This window comes from Thermobia domestica, chromosome 8, assembly GCF_964235325.1.
Source record: "Thermobia domestica chromosome 8, izTheDome1.hap1.1, whole genome shotgun sequence".
NCBI lineage: Eukaryota > Metazoa > Arthropoda > Insecta > Zygentoma > Lepismatidae > Thermobia > Thermobia domestica.
In genome coordinates, this window is record NC_137461.1 from 85498839 (window position 1) to 85515565 (window position 16727).

Consider the following 16727-nt stretch of genomic DNA (forward strand, 5'->3'; position numbering starts at 1 on the left):
GTTTATTTATATCCTTATGCACATACCACAACAAGAATTATAACTCTACCTGTCTCCATAGCCGAATGGTGAGGTTTCGAAGTTGACCATTTTCCATGTCTTCTACAATTCATAAATTATACTCCCCGTCTTTGATGGCCCATTACTTGGCGGGAAATTTTTTTTCGACAAAACAAAAAAATATGGGTCTCTTAAAAACATGTCTAGTTGCTATAAAAAAGTTTCAACAATATCTGAGATGGATCTAAGAGTTTCAACAATATACTCTGCCTGAATTGAAATGGAAGGCACCACCTGGGGATTATGCAACCACACACAACGGGCATGAAGGTGTCCGCCATTTTGTATTTGTTTCAGATATCGACTTAATACAAACGAATTATTGTTACCTGGTAGAAACCCTATCAATTCATATCCATTTAAACCAATTTTCATTTGGCAGATTATCCGGGACTCCCTACGTTCCTTTGGGGAATCTCTTGTGCGTGCATGGTAGGATTGTGAAACATGCAAAATTCAATACAGCAGGTATTACATCTTCAGTGATCTTTTTACCCTCCCTCTTTACGTTGGATAGTTTCCGAACTATTGGCGCCCGAAAGTCATTTTCCCACGCTTTCGGCACCTTGTAGATACGAAACTATGTCCGATAGCCAAAGGTTCAAGAGAACTTTTTTTCTTGTCTCAGTGGCAGGAGTCACCTCCCAAGAGTTGTAACACTTATTTTGCAACACCCGATATATATAAAAGTAAAGATTAATCAATTGATACGCAAACTTATTTCTGTACTTTTAGCGAGATAATTTCTTTACATTTTAAAGATCATTTCTTTAGAATTTTTCAATGTATTTCCCATTATGAAAAATTGTTTTTTTTTAATTTATTTATTTACTAGTAATAGCAATAGGGGACTCAAGGAAGAGCGTGGAATATACCGTACCTTCTGAATTACAGTTTTGACAGATTTACAGTAGATCAGTAGATCATATTTCTGTTACAAAAGAATTATGATTTTTTTAAAAGTAAAATTTCGTTTTTAGCATTTGTACGGATATACCTAACAGCTGCTAAAATGGCGGTCCAATGTTTATAAATCATTACGGTTTATTATTATTCTTATGAATACATATACGTTTATAAACAGTAAATACAAGGGTTATCAAAGGTTGTCTGTGGTTCCTTTAAAACCTCAACACAAAATGTTGCTTTTACAAATTTATTTGATGCTTATTTTTATATGAGTAGGTAGTCTCGTGATGTCAACCTTTTAAACAGAAGTTGATGATAAGATTAGAGTATATTTAAAAAAGTGATTATATTTGCACCCATTAGCTGTTGATGATTTCTTTATTCTAAAACAGGAAATGGGAATTGTGTTTCCAAAATACGATAAATATTTAATTGTTCGCACAGCTCAAGTTTATACGTATATTGCGTATATAGGAAAGGTATAATTGATTAAGAAATAAGTAATTTAGATAATGTGTAAATTAAAAATCGCTATACCATATAATGTAATTTGTTTTGAGATTGGAAATCTAAAGAAAGCTAAGTTAAAGGCCTTAACAATTTTAAGAATAATCCTATTATAATATATATATATATATATATATATATATATATATATATATATATATATATATATATATATATATATATATATGGTTTTGTTTGAAGGAACACACTTCTAGGTAACAGATTTATTGATGCTGTTAAAATGTGGACCAATACTTATTGTGTTCGGGTCGCATTAGCTCTGGTCAATTCAAATATTGAGTGAAAATGAAGAGTTCGTCAACAATCTTTATGTTCCATATTATCAGCAAGTGTATCGCAAAATTACTCGACCTAATAAAATACTTGAAATGTGTGTGTGTGTGTGAAACACTTTGAGATTCATGGTTATAATGTTACAAAACCTTTGCTTAGCACAAAATAATAGATCATTTTTAACAGGTCAAATCATAACACTTACCACGTTACTAACGGGTGCAGGTTTTGTTTTGGTACATTCTATTTTGGAAGATTTACAGACAAAATTCAATACTTTGCATGAAAAAAAATGTTTATAAGGAGCAAATTTCTGCAGGCATCAGAATTAAATACAAAGTAATACACCTATATTTTAGGTTTACAAGTGTAAGGTTACTAGTGTAAAAGAATTACAAGTGCTTTGCGATGGATAAATTAAGTGAGTGCATATGAAAGATGCCTCTATTAGAAGCTATTTTCCACCTGTGTCATATTTATGCACAGTGTACAGAGCATTTATTTTATGTTTACAAGTGCAGCGTTACTAGTATGAAACCATAACAAGTGCTATTGAAACTCGTATCATTGCCAACATCAACTTTTTTCCACTACCTTCGATTGCGCGCACACCTACCATCGCTGGCGCTCCTGGTTTCTTCGGACTTCCCCCTTCCGCGCTACTACGCGGACTCACTAGCTTTGTCCTGTCTGACACCGTTAAATAGTATTTTTCTTTCAATGGCCACCTAGCAAAGGTTGGTTTGCGTTTTTATTCTTCGCACCCGAAAGCCGTATTTATACGCAAATCGTAAAAGAATTGTAATTTTTTAGCAATTACTTCTTGTGGACCCTTTGGATTTTATCTATGCCAAGTGAGGTATTTTCATGGTGTCCAGTGGAAACTTTTTAGGTTATAATAAGAAGGATGTTAGTGAATGATTTGTAATTTTTCAACAATTCTTTCTAGTGGTGCGGCAAAAGTAGACCTGTACGTTCTAATGGAGCTTATATAATTTAGTGTAAAAAGCGATTGGCTTCATGAACCAAGCTATCTTTTGTTGAGGTATATAACTTCCACACCTGCACCTGACCTTTTCGAAGCATTTTAATATTTTTAATTTTATTACGTAGATCAGCAGTTGTGATTTTAAATTCATTTGATGAATAAATCTAGTGCTGTTCCTCTAGTAGTAATATTTCTGTAGAGAGTATTTTTTTTTTTTTTTTGTATTCCAAAAACATTCATTTTTCTCATATAATTATAAAAGTAATTTAATGTAAAATAAGCATAACCGTATGCCGGACACTTTTCCTTTCCCCTGAAAATGTTTTGGAATCAGGTGTTTACATTAGGCAATCTAGTCGTATTCGCTAGGCAATCTGATCGAATCGACCACAGAAATAGAACATCTTTTGGGGCGTTTACACTTACAGTTAGTCGATTTGCGTTCGATTCAGATGAATTGACGTCACTTTCAACTTAATCGACCGTGTAAACGGGAATTCAACTTAATCGCTTGTTGATCGAAAGCGACTAATCGACTGACAACTGAATTGAAAGACGTGGTCGATTCGATCAGATTGCCTAGCGAATGCGACTAGATTGCCTAGTGTAAACACCTGATTCCAAAACATTTTCAAGGAATAGGAAAAGTGTCCGGCATGCGGTTATGCTTATTTAAATTAAATTACTTCCATAATTATATGAGAAAAATGAATGTTTATGGAATACAAAAAATACTCTTTAAAAAAATATTGCTACTAGAGGAACAGCACTAGATTCAGTGGCGTAGCACACTTTTGCGGCCCCCCCCCCGCAAAGTATAGAGAAGGGGCCCTAGTTGTAAAGCCGATAGAAGTAAAATTGAAGTTCTACTTCTTTAAATCTTTATTCGTCGCAAGACTTCGGGACCCCCTATACGTCGGGCCCCGCGCACTGCGGGGGTTGCGGGGGCAGCTGCTACGCCACTGACTAGATTTATTCATCAAATCAATTTTAAAAAAATCATAACTGCTGATCTACGTAATAAAATTAAAAATATTAAAATGCTTCCAAAAGGTCAGGTGCAGGTGTGGAAAATATACCCCAACAAAAGATAGCTTAATTCATGAAGCTGATCGTTTTTACGCTAGATTATATAAGGTCCATTAGAACGTACAGGTCTACTTTTGCCTCACCACTAGAAAGAATTGTTGAAAAATTATAAATCTTTCACTGATATGCTTCTTATTATAACATAAAAAGTTTCCACTGGACACCATGAAAATACCTCACTTGGCATAGATAAAATCCAAAGGAGTCACAAGAAGTAATTGCTGAAAAATTACAATTCTTTTACGATTTGCACATAAATACGGCCTCCGGGTGCATAGAATAAAACCTACAGTTAAGAAACGCAAACCAATCTTTCCTAGGTGGCCAATGAAAGAAAAATACTATTTAACGGTGTCAGACAGGACGAAGCTGGTGGGTCCTCGTAGTAGCGCGGGAGGGGGAAAGTCCGAAGAAACCAGGAGCGCCACCGATGGTAGGTGTGCGCGCAATCGAAGCTAGTGGAAAAAAGTTGATGTTGGCAATGATACGAGTTTCAATAGCACTTGTTATGGTTTCATACTAGTAACGCTGCACTTGTAAACATAAAATAAAGGTCCTGTACACTGTGCAGAAATATGCCACAGGTGGAAAATAGCATCTAATAGAGCCATCTTTCATACGCACTCACTTATTTTATCCATCGTAAAGCATTTGTAATTATTTTACACTAGTAACCTTACACTTGTAAACCTAAAATATAGGTGTATTACTTTGTATTTAATTCTGATGCCTGCAGAAATTTGCTCCTTATAAACATTTTTTTTTTCATGCAAAGTATTGAATTTTGTCTGTAAATCTTCCAAAATAGAATGCACCAAAACAAAACCTGCACCCGTTAGCAAAGTGGTAAGTGTTATGTTTTGACCTGTTAAAAGTAATCTATTATTTTGTGCTAAGCAAAGGTTTTGCTGCTCCTAGTCTGTGCACTTTAAATACCATTCTTGCTTTACCTTCAGTGTGAGCGGTCCTGGGTTCGAATCCCGGTGTGGGCACTCGATCGAAAAACTATAAAAAGCTTTTTAATGCGAACCATCCTGAAAGATGTTTCCTTATTCACAGTAGGCAAACGCCGGGGTTGTACCTAACATAGATCCTAGACTTTTTCCTTCCTTCCTCAATTCTTTCTTTCTAACCTTTCAGTGTGCTCGCCTAAGGACGTCATCCCTCAAAAACGTGACGGACTAACATTCCCTTGAAAGCCCAGAAATCTTAATCCTAAACCTTAAATCTAAATTCTCGCTTTTAGTAGCCACCTAACTCAAGTTGGTTAGTGCTTTTTGTAGCTATTTACTGTTAGGTTTTATGGCACTTCTCTATACTTGTACCGATAACAGTTAAGCGTTTTTAAATTAAATCTGCATCCAGTAATGCAAGTCCGCCCTTCTGCAAGAGTAAAACTGCCGTTGAAAGACATGGATACATTACTAATAAAACTCCAACTGACCAAAACAGTATATATATTTTTAAATTATATATTTATAGCCGTCCTCATTATAATGGATACTTAGATAATATAGATAATGGTTATATTATGATTCTAAGTATGTGTACCTAAACTGGGACTGCACGGTTTCCACTTACTAATGACTATCCTACTAAAGAACTTGTCAATTTTACGAGATAATATTGATTAAAAAATCATATCATTTTTTCATTATTTAATGATTTTTTAATACATTGTATAGTGCAAGTTTATAATAGACCGTCATAAAAATGGAAATTTTATGGTGAAAAAGAGTTGGCTATAGATGAAAGTAGATTAATATGATATTGATTTCCAATGGTGGAACATTTTTGCAAAATGAAGGTAAGCAGTATTTTATGTTAACAAGTGGTATACTGCGGTTATGATGAGTGACTCCATATGAAAGACAACTGAGAATATATTAATTTCACCAGTGGAGTCTTTCTCTATAATATAGGAAAGTATATTTATGTTTACAAGTTTAGAGTTATTACTGTGGAACCATGACAAGTGCTTAAACCTACACAAAGATTCTCTACTGAAAATTCTTTCATCAAAGTACATGTATACTATGCTTCTAAATACTGTTCTTAATATAAATTCCCTTATCCAACACCATTTTCTTTTCTTTTTTCTTGTCACTGCTATTTAATTTCGTCTCTTAATCCTTCTGCTGTAACACCGCAAATTGTACCAATTACTTTTTGCTTGGACATCTTTAAATTGCCAGTCGATTTCGAATCGACCGGAGGAGAGCGAGTCGACAAGCAGCATTCAATTTCGGTTGAAACAATTGAACACATCCATCGATCTGATTCGGCCTAGTTGCTCCGATTTAGTCGTAAATGGGGCGTTTACACTTAGTCGATTTGCGTTCGATTCAGTTGAATTGACGTCACTTTCAACTTAATCGACCGTGTAAACGGGACTTCAATTTAATCGCTTGTTGATCGAAGGCGACTAATCGACTGGCAACTGAATTGAAAGACGTTCTATTTTATTCTGCTATAACACCGCAAATTGTACTAATTACTGCTTGCTTGGACATCTTTAAAATTGCCAGTCGATTTCGAATCGATCAGAGGAGAGCGAGTCGACAAGCAGCATTCAATTTCGATTGAAACAATTGAACACATCCATCGATCTGATTCGGCCTAGTTGCTTCGATTTAGTCGCAAATGCAACGAGTCGATTTAGCCGTGCGACTAAATCGACCAAGTGTAAACGCCCCATTTCAATTCAGTTGCCAGTCGATTAGTCGCCTTCGATCAACAAGTGATTAAGTTGAATTCCCGTTTACACGGTCGATTAAGTTGAAAGTGACGTCAATTCAACTGAATCGAACGCAAATCGACTAAGTGTAAACGCGGCATTACACGGGGCGTTTACAATTGGTCGATTTAGTCGCACGGCTAAATCGACTCGCTGCATTTGCGACTAAATCGAAGCAACTAGGCCGAATCAGATCGATGGATGTGTTCAATTGCCTCTGGTCGATTCGGAATCTACTGGCAATTTTAAAGATGTCCAAGCAAAAAGTAATTGGTACAATTTACGGTGTTATAGCAGAAGAAAATAGAATCGACCACAGAAAATAGAACGTCTTTCAATTCAGTTGCTAGTCGATTAGTCGCTTTCGATCAACAAGCGATTAAGTTGAAGTCCTGTTTACATGGTCGATTAAGTTGAAAGTGACGTCAATTCAACGGGGCGTTTACACTTGGTCGATTTAGTCGCACGGCTAAATCGACTCGCTGCATTTGCGACTAAATCGAAGCAACTAGACCGAATGAGATCGATGGATGTGTTCAATTGTTTCAACCGAAATTGAATGCTGCTTGTCGACTCGCTCTCCTCTGGTCGATTCGAAATCGACTGGCAATTTTAAAGATGTCCAAGCAAGCAGTAATTAGTACAATTTGCGGTGTTATAGCAGAAGAAAATAAAATCGACCACAGAAAATAGAACGTCTTTCAATTCAGTTGCCAGTCGATTAGCCGGCTTCGATCAACAAGCGATTGAATTGAAGTCCCGTTTACACGGTCGATTAAGTTGAAAGTGACGTCAATTCAACTGAATCGAACGCAAATCGACTAAGTGTAAACGCCCCATAAGAGAGATAACTGAAAAAAATAATAAGATGGAATCTTAGTAGCTGAAGATATACTCGTATGTTGATTTTATATGTATAATCGGTACTCTTCGTTATTGTAACAACAGATAGTTGTTTATTTAAAAGTTGCTATGACAACTAACAAGGAAAATTATTATTATTAATGAAGTTTTGAGGGTAATAAAAGGTTATTGTGATACAAGGTGGGGTGTCTTATTTAATGCAATTTGATCGTGTTGATGTAGTTAAAAATTACGCGAACTGTGGGCTGGAATGTAACATAAATATAACGTTACAAGCAGGAGATCTAAATGTGCATGTAGGACGATTAAGATCAGGATTGAAAGAATAGATGGAGGATATGAGCAGGAAGACAGACATAGGAAAGGCGAGAATATTCTAAAGGTGGCGGAAGCATACAACTGGCTATTCTAAATACCATCTATAAGAAGAAAGAACATTTTATTACGTATAAGAGTGGCAGCTCAAGGTCTCAGATCGACTTTATCTTATGGAAGAGAAAAAAAGCTACATGATTCAGAGAACTTAATACCAGGTCAGATTCCAAACGGAGCAACACCGCCTCGTATTAGCCGATATCTGCATCAAGGGAAAAACAACTAAATGCTCCGACGAAGTAGTGGAAAGTAGATGAGACAAGTATTGAAAAGATTCGTAAGAATATTACAACATCATAATAACTGCAAATGAAAGAACAAGAGATGCACGTGGAAAAGGAGTGGACGATAGTACCACTCAGAGAAAAACAGCAAGAAAAGCTGTGAGAGAAACAGAGGCCTCATTGATAAGGAAACATGGTTATGCAATAAAGAAGTTCAAAGAGCTGTGAGGGAGAAGAAAACAACGATGCTAAAAATGGCAGAACTTTGGCAGTAAGAGAGAAGCACAAGAAAGAAATTTCACATTTGCGCTGCATCAGTTTTTTAACAAAAGGAACACGAGGAAACACGAATAATGATGCAAGCAAATGAATTTTGGGCTAACAAGTATTTGTATTAATTCAGGGATAAACAGTTTACTGAATGTTTACTTTAGAGATGAGGCAGAATGAACTAAAGGTCGCAGACACTGAGTGAAGGGCCACGAGTGTAACGTACCTGACACAGAATGTCCCGTTTGTTCTAATCTTAATGTTGCTACGTGAAACCTAGATCGATCGTCAAGTATATAAAGAAGCGAGAGTCAAACTTTTAGTCCTTCTCTATTAGAGTGAGATAAACCCCCAATTTACGCGTTTATGCAGTTTCCTTTGAAAAACAAACTTCCGTACACAAACATTTGATCGGTTATGATTATTATTAGTAGGATCTTATGCATTCTATAAGAAGGTTTCTACGGTGAAATTATAATACCGTAAAAAGCTTATTTTTAGTAGCGTGTCCGCATCATCGTAAGTAAGATTTAGTTATGTCATAAGTGAAATGAGATACTTATTCAATGAATGGACAAATGTGACAAAACTGAGAAAATAGGAATCAATACATCAATAAATAGAAAAAACAGAGATTTGCGTCAACTATCTAAGAGAGCGTCACACTTTGAATATGTTTTCTTTAGCTAACGCGAGTTATGGTTATTCTAAATTCATGCACTGTAAACGTGTTATGGTTATGCATTTTCTCATATATGCAACAAATTAGCTTAAATCCTTTCATGGATGTAATAAATGTAGATACTAACATTACTTTTTCATTATGATGAAGGTAGAAAACGTGTATATGCTATCTAGAACCATTTCTTACGTATGTGCTACGTAAGATTATTTTTCATAGAGCATTTCATAAGGTAATAAATACTACTACAATTACCTTAACTGCGAAAACTACGTCTCGTTCTTCTCTTTCTCAATTTACGGATGCTTGTAAATGCTTGCTCTCAGGAAGGGAAATATCCAACGGCTATAATGTATGTTAATAAACTGTAATTATGAAAATGTTTTCTCTTTCAGTGACTGTTCATCATGTTTGAATTATGTGTTTGTAGACTGTGTATGCTTATGGTTCCTTGTTGTTGTTGTTTTTCGTAATTTCCGACGTGGCAGTAATCAGGGGCAGATCCAGGACGGAATCTGGGGGAGAGAGCGGTTGGGGCGGAAGTGGTCAAAGATTCTGAGTTTTCTCCCTCACTGGACATTTGCAACAGTGGTATCTGTGCCGCTAGGGCAGAAGAATAAGTCGCTTATAGAGTTCCCCCACCCACTGGATCTGCCAATGACTGAAACGAATTACGTGGTTCCATCTGTCATCAATTCAAGATATTTTCTTCCATCAATAATTCAAACTGTATTTCTCTTTTTTATTGGCATTTTCAGCGGACTTCAAGGTAATTCTTTTATATAGACAGAGGAACAACTGAAGAAAGTGAAGCTATTCGGAACAGCTCACAATTAATAAATAACAAAGGTTTCTAAGAATTGAAAGTACAGAAAAATCATTTAGTTTTACGACCCTCGATTATGTCGTGTAGGCTAAGTGAAAACATCAATGAATAAAATAGTGGAATGAAGAAAGTTGGATGAAATGGATGAACCCTACACTGGACGTCCACTACAAGGTCCAGTTGGCGTGAGCTGGGATCGAACCACATATCCCAAGCACCAGAGTTGAACGCTGTACCATTGAGCCACCGCAGTCCCCAATTAAAATTAGTCATTTATACCACAATGAACAGAATAATATTCCATCTAATAAGTATTGCGGCAATATTAATTACTAATAACTATTTTCTATGACATAGGTAAGGTACAGAATCTCCTTTTGCAGATAATGAGATGATTATTTCTGATGGCACAATCTGTTGACATATAAACCTAGTATATGAAAGTATATTCCTACTTGGTGAGGTTTCTACTACCTCTTTATGATTTCAGTTTTTATTTTATTGATAGAATTTATATTTTAGAATAACCTGCATGTGTAGAAAAAACTTTTAATTCATTATTAGAATAAAGTAAGTTATTTCATATATAACTGCATAATAATAATACAGTGAAACCTCTCTAAAGCGGACAGCCATGGGGAATCAAAAATTGTCCGTTATAGAGAGGTGTCCGCCTTAGAGAGGTTTCAATATTTTATGACGTAAATTAGTAAACAAGGTAATACGCAATTAGAAAACAAATATTTTTGCATGAATCATGTATTTACGAATATTACAAAAATGCCTGAATTATCCTCCGCCATCCATTACTCTATATTCGAGGCACAACATGGAAATAAGATGATATAGTTCTCTACTCTTTACACTTGCTACTACCTACTACATTTTCGGTATGTTGTTTTAATTTGTGAGTTAATTGCAGTCCAGTAGTGTCTTTTTTTCAGACAATATGTGTACCCGCGGGCCAAAAATACCAAACTTGTCTTCTGCTTGCTTACAGATTCTAGCGGAACAGCACCATAACGTGTCATCCCAAATTGTGGGTAACTGTCGAACACTTTTCTGTCTAAAACAGTTTGGGTGGGAGTGGATGCAAGCAAAGGACATGAGAGTGTTGTTAAACAGAGACTTCGTCTGGGTTTCTGAGCAGCCAGTTGAGGAGGCAAAATGTTAGAATGCTCCCTTGATGACACATGTATGAATTACTAAAAATGTATTTTTACTGCACTTTTTAACTTGTTTCTAGAGAGTGTCCGTAATACGGAGGTAAATAATACCTATAAAAGCCAGGAAAGACTGTCCGTGTCCGTACTAGAGAGTGTCCGCTTTAGAGAGGTTTATCAATATGTTTTTTTTCCTATTACAGTGTTTGGGGATTACAAAATATGTCCGTTACGGGAGGTGTCCGCTTTATAGAGGTGTCCGTTGGTAGAGGTTTCACTGTAATAACAAAGTTTATTAACGTGCTGACAACAGCTAAAAGTAAATATACTGCACTAATAGTATAATTAAGTGATACGAATATAAAACTAAACAATAGAATAAAATCACAAAAATATATAAAATATTATTCCATTTAAATATGAAAGGAGTGAATTAAAAATACATAATAAAATCAGCGTCTATTCTTAAAATTCGTTGCAAGTCAAGACAAATAAAATAATATTAGTTTTAAGATATACAATGACTGCAATTATTTATTAGCTTTGAGATTAAAACATATTTCCTGTTCCTTGGTCCAAATACTATTTTATACCTTGTACCATATGTTGGAACATTTAATTCCAAGTTTTTAAAAATAGAACTTGAATAGCAGTTGTTGTCAAGTATCTTTCTATAAATTTTGCATCAAGAAATTTTCTTCTGTCTTCAAGTGATTGAAGTGTAAACTCCCTTCTCCAGTAGTTTGATGTCTTACAATAGTGATCTAAACCTAACTTAAAACAAAACATTTGTCGCGCCCACGAACGGTCTCAAGGGGCACTAGACCTTCGTGGTCGACTGGTAGGATTTTCAGTGTTAGAAAATTGTAAAAACACCGCTTCTATCATTTGCATTCAAAGAACAACGAATAGTTTGTTCACGCTCCCAAGTAAGCTCTGGTAGAATTCAAAATATTGGTTTTATATACACCAGCGCTTAACTAATTTATGGGCGTACTGACAGGGTGTGAAGACACCGACAGAGAACGATAGCCAAGAACAACAAGTATTTATATACCGCCAGAGGATAATTATATCACAACAAGAATAATTCACATCAGGGCCACCATTTATGTGGGCCAGGGTTCGAATCTCAATGTAGCCACCAAATTATGTCAGCGGGTACGTATCCCAACGATTCAGTCATCAAATTATGTGCGTGACGCGGAGTATCGCATGTCACAGGCCGACAACAATTATGTCGCGCGTGCACATTCCACCAATCTGTCACCAAAGTATGTCTTGGTGAGGGAGGTTGTTATTAGCACAATAATAATGAACAATAGCAAGAGGTAGCCTTGAAAAAGGCTGTTTATATAGGGACTTTAAATTAGTCCGTGTCAAAGAATAGCTATGCAGCTCGGATGATAGATGGTTAAATAACATACAATTTCAATAACAACCAAGTCAGGGCGCAAAGGCGCAGATGTCCATCTCAAGCAAATAGGCTATCGAATGACCACTCGTCAAGGGGACAGCTTTAGGGTCCCGTAACAATACAAATAACAAAAGCAGGGCGGTGTTCGTCAAAGTAAGGACGAGGGTGGTCAGTACGCAAGAGAACGAATGATTACAAATATTAGGATATTAGCGAGTAGGCGTCAGCGAGTTGGAATACCACTGCTATCAGCCGGTTCTGAATACTTAGCAAATTAGCATATCAAAACATATTATATCGTTATAATTAAACACGAGATTACAGCTCGAATTAAAAGAGATCTAGGAAATCAAAAGTAATTAGCAATTCATACAAACGATATTTAAGCATAAAAAGGTTTCAAAGTAATTTTGAAACTACTTGGGAGGTGATCCCCTTTACAGTTAAGCGACTTGATGGAAAAGATAATGCAAATGACAGGTACATGAAAATATTAAATAAACAGTGGTAACCCACCTGAGGTCCGTGGTCCTACCACCAGGCACTCCAAGTCGAGATGGGAAGACTGGGTTACCTCGACGTTGCTGTAGCCATTTCGTACGCACCAGGTAGCACAATCACTTAAAAGCACTAAAAACACTATTACGATAAACTTACTTGTACTTCGAGCGGCTGAAATACAAGAGCAGGATAGACGGACGATGATCAGGACTTCATGTAAGACGATGTCGTCACTGAGCTTCGTACGGGATTAGAAGTCTTCGAAATTTGGGACTTCGCACAAGCTGGTCTTCTCCTGGATGGATGATGGAATAGAGGTGAGACGAATGGAAAATGCAGTTCCCAGGTTAGAACGAGGTCCAACAGGATTTCATTCCAAAGGTCATCTGCTGTCTCCAATAGACTACAACATTGGGCACGTCGATACGAGGCGTTAATATAGATATTGAGAAAGATTATGAAACGTTCACCAAAAGGAAGTATTGAGATTGTTTTTGAATGACGTAAACAACGCAAGTTCGAGTTAGGAAGAATTTTATTAGCTGGCTCGAATAAGTCCGTGGACTTGATACAACACAGGTGTGACTTCCTACATGAGGTCTTCTATAGATACGTAAATCAGCGTTAGCACAGGTTAACTAATATTGTTTTAGGAAGCGTTTAGGTACACAAGAGTTAAGGTTAATGAGAGATCTTGAGGAGATCCGTGTAGAGCCAGTGCTCAGATTAGGTAAGCAGAATCTGAGTAGATTGGCTGTATACTCACAGTGAGAACAGAGGTACTGTCTAGTTGAGCATTTAGGAATGAATTAGTGATAACACACACTGCTCGTCTCCAATGATGAATCTTTATGAATTGACCGTGGTGAAAGGAATACCGTCCTTACGCCGTATGATGGAAGTTAACAGTCACTGCCGACACAATAGCACAAGTCGGAGAATGATGTAACAAAGTTTCTCCCGACCGAAGAACGGGCTAGAATAAGAGTGTCAACGTTCTGGCATAGTTCCAAGTTAGACTGCGGACGATAAGTCCATGTCTTGGAGTTTGATGGAACTTTCCCCGAAGCGGGCAACAAGCGGGAGCTTGTGCCTCTTCGAAAGGTTATCGGAATTCCCCCGAAGGGGGCAACGGGCGTAGGCCCGCGCCTCTTCGAAAAACTATCTAGTTATGTCCCGATGATAATACCCCAATGAATCCTCGAAAAGAGAGATGTACTCACTTTTTGTTTAGCCCTTATCATGTTCACACGGCACTAGGATAGGGACGTGTGAATACAGGGGTACGCCAGGGTTTTACCTGATTGGATTTCTAATTATTTATGAAACGAATTTAAGTATCTGCGGCTGCGCAAGCAGTCGGAGGGCGTATCCTAAAAGCTTCCTTTACATGGGAAAATTTCTTGATACAAAAACCCTGATAACCTGAGGAGGTTGACATTTGACCTCATGTGTACAAAGAGTCACTTTTGGTTACAGATAGTACAATTTACTAAGACAAATTTAATTACACCATGACTCTACCGACACATTATGTTTCCAATAAAATTTCAAGGGTTTAAAAGTTCAAACTTTGCAAGTGTGCTGTAAAGATAATAACTTAGGTCTGTGACAATTTATATTACTAAAACGTCCAAAAACAGAGTGAATAATCAAATTTACAATCGAACACTTGTGGGTGTATTGCGAGAAAAAGAGACTCTGTGTCATAGTTATTGAATATATTACTGGCTAGCAAAATAACCTTTTTAACCTTTAAGTTAACTAAATGAAATTCAGATTAATTCTGTCGTCCCTATTTATTTAAGATGGTGATTACCAAAAGTAGGAATCTATTACTTTCCTTTAGGAGGAAATATTATCTTCTTCAGACGAGAAAGGTTATGGTTTAACTGCTTCTTGAGCAGACAGTCAGCTGCCTGGGAGGGATGAAGCAGACATAATATTTCATCCAAGAAAAAAATAAAGACAGCTGGAAGGAGCTTGAATGAGCGCGAAGAGAATAACTAACATTTCCCTGTTCTCTCGCTTTTCCTTGTTTTAAGATTTCAGAAAAAATATAAACTTGTCTACGCAATTAGAAAAATAATTGTCGCTGATTGTTTGAGTAATTGTGGAGTGTGGCAAAAATTTTGGCGCCAATTGAGATGGCGCGTGTGGCACACTACACATTCTAATAAAACAATTCTCCTTCAGCCTAACCGGCATAAGCGTGGGAAGTAAAACTGAAAGATTTCATTTCATTGTTTCCAATGAAACTTTTTTGTATCATTTCGATTCCACTTATGAGTATCTGTATTAAACTGTTCCAAATAATTGGGGGTGCGGTGGCTCAGTGCTAGAGCGTTCAACTCCGGTGCTTGGGGTCCCTGGTTCGATCCCAGCTCGCGCCGTGTGGACTTTGTGGTGGACAAACACCGTGCTCGTGGGTTTTCTCGGGGTTCTCACGTTTCCTCCCACTTTCTTCATTCCACCAGTTCATTCATTTCTCACCTTCACCGTCTCCTTTAGCCTAACCGGCATAACCGTGGGACGTAAAACTGAAAAGATTTCATTTAATTTTTGTTCCAAATAATTTATGGGTAATCTAATTTGGATCTAACTGTTTATATAAGAGTATATATATGCATCTTTTCTAACAAAAATAGGCCATTGACTGAACAAATGACCAATCAATTTCTTTGCTTCGCTACATATATTCTGAATGTGTGCATTAACACCGTGTAGCGTGGGTTCCTGTCACCACGTCATGGCGCATCCTCAGGTTGCGGACCGAGGAGAAGGTCTCTGGATACAGAGATTAGCTGCAAGTATACTGAATAAGCAGTCACGAACAGACGACAAAGAGTGGTGCTCCAACTTGGAGGTTTGGGTAAGGCTAACAACCTCATCCTGTAAAAAAAAAAAAAAAAAAAAAAAAAAAAAAAAAGCTTCGAACAAGGACTGATAACTTGGCACGACCTTAGCAAAAGAAAATGGACATGAGATTTGGAACATGAAATATTAGAAGTCTTTATAGGGAAGGCGCGTTAAAATCTGTAACGAGTGAGTTAGAGAAATACAGAATGAACCTAATATGAGTTCAGGAAGTTAGATGGGAAGGAAATGAAACTGTGAATTCCGTAAATTTTACGTTCTTTTACGGGGAAAATATAAAAATCACCGATTAGGAACAAGGTTTTTTGTTCACAAAAGAATAATATCAGCAATTAAGCGGGTTGAATTTGTTACTGATAGACTTTCTTTTATTACTCTTAAGGGTCAGTGGTGTGATATTACGATATAAAAGACAGTTTTTACGAAGAAGTGGAACGGATATTTGACCAACTCCCGCGATACTATATGAAAATTCTATAAGGGGATTTCAATGCGAAGGTAGGACGAGAGGATATTTTCAAACCGATTATAGAGAACGAAAGTCTACATAAGGAAAGTAATGACAACGGTGTTACTCATGAATTTTGCAACATCCAAAAACCTTATTGTGAAGAGTACAAAATTCCTACATCGCGATGATCATAAATACACTTGAGACCTCACCAGACGGAAAACACATAATCAAATTGATCACACTTTAGTAGATAGAAGAATTCAGTCTAGCATAATTGATATCCGGTCGTTTACAGGCACTGATTGTGACACTGATCACTAGCTGGTATTACCTGACCAGTGAACGAGTGCGGTCGGTCGGTTTTGGAACTAAAATGCAAGCAGCAGTGTTTCTAACCGGATTACTTTTAATCAATCTATCACAGTTCTTTTTGTCCTGTTCGTAATAAACCACTTCACGCATATGCTCAAGTCAGGGGCAGATCCATGGG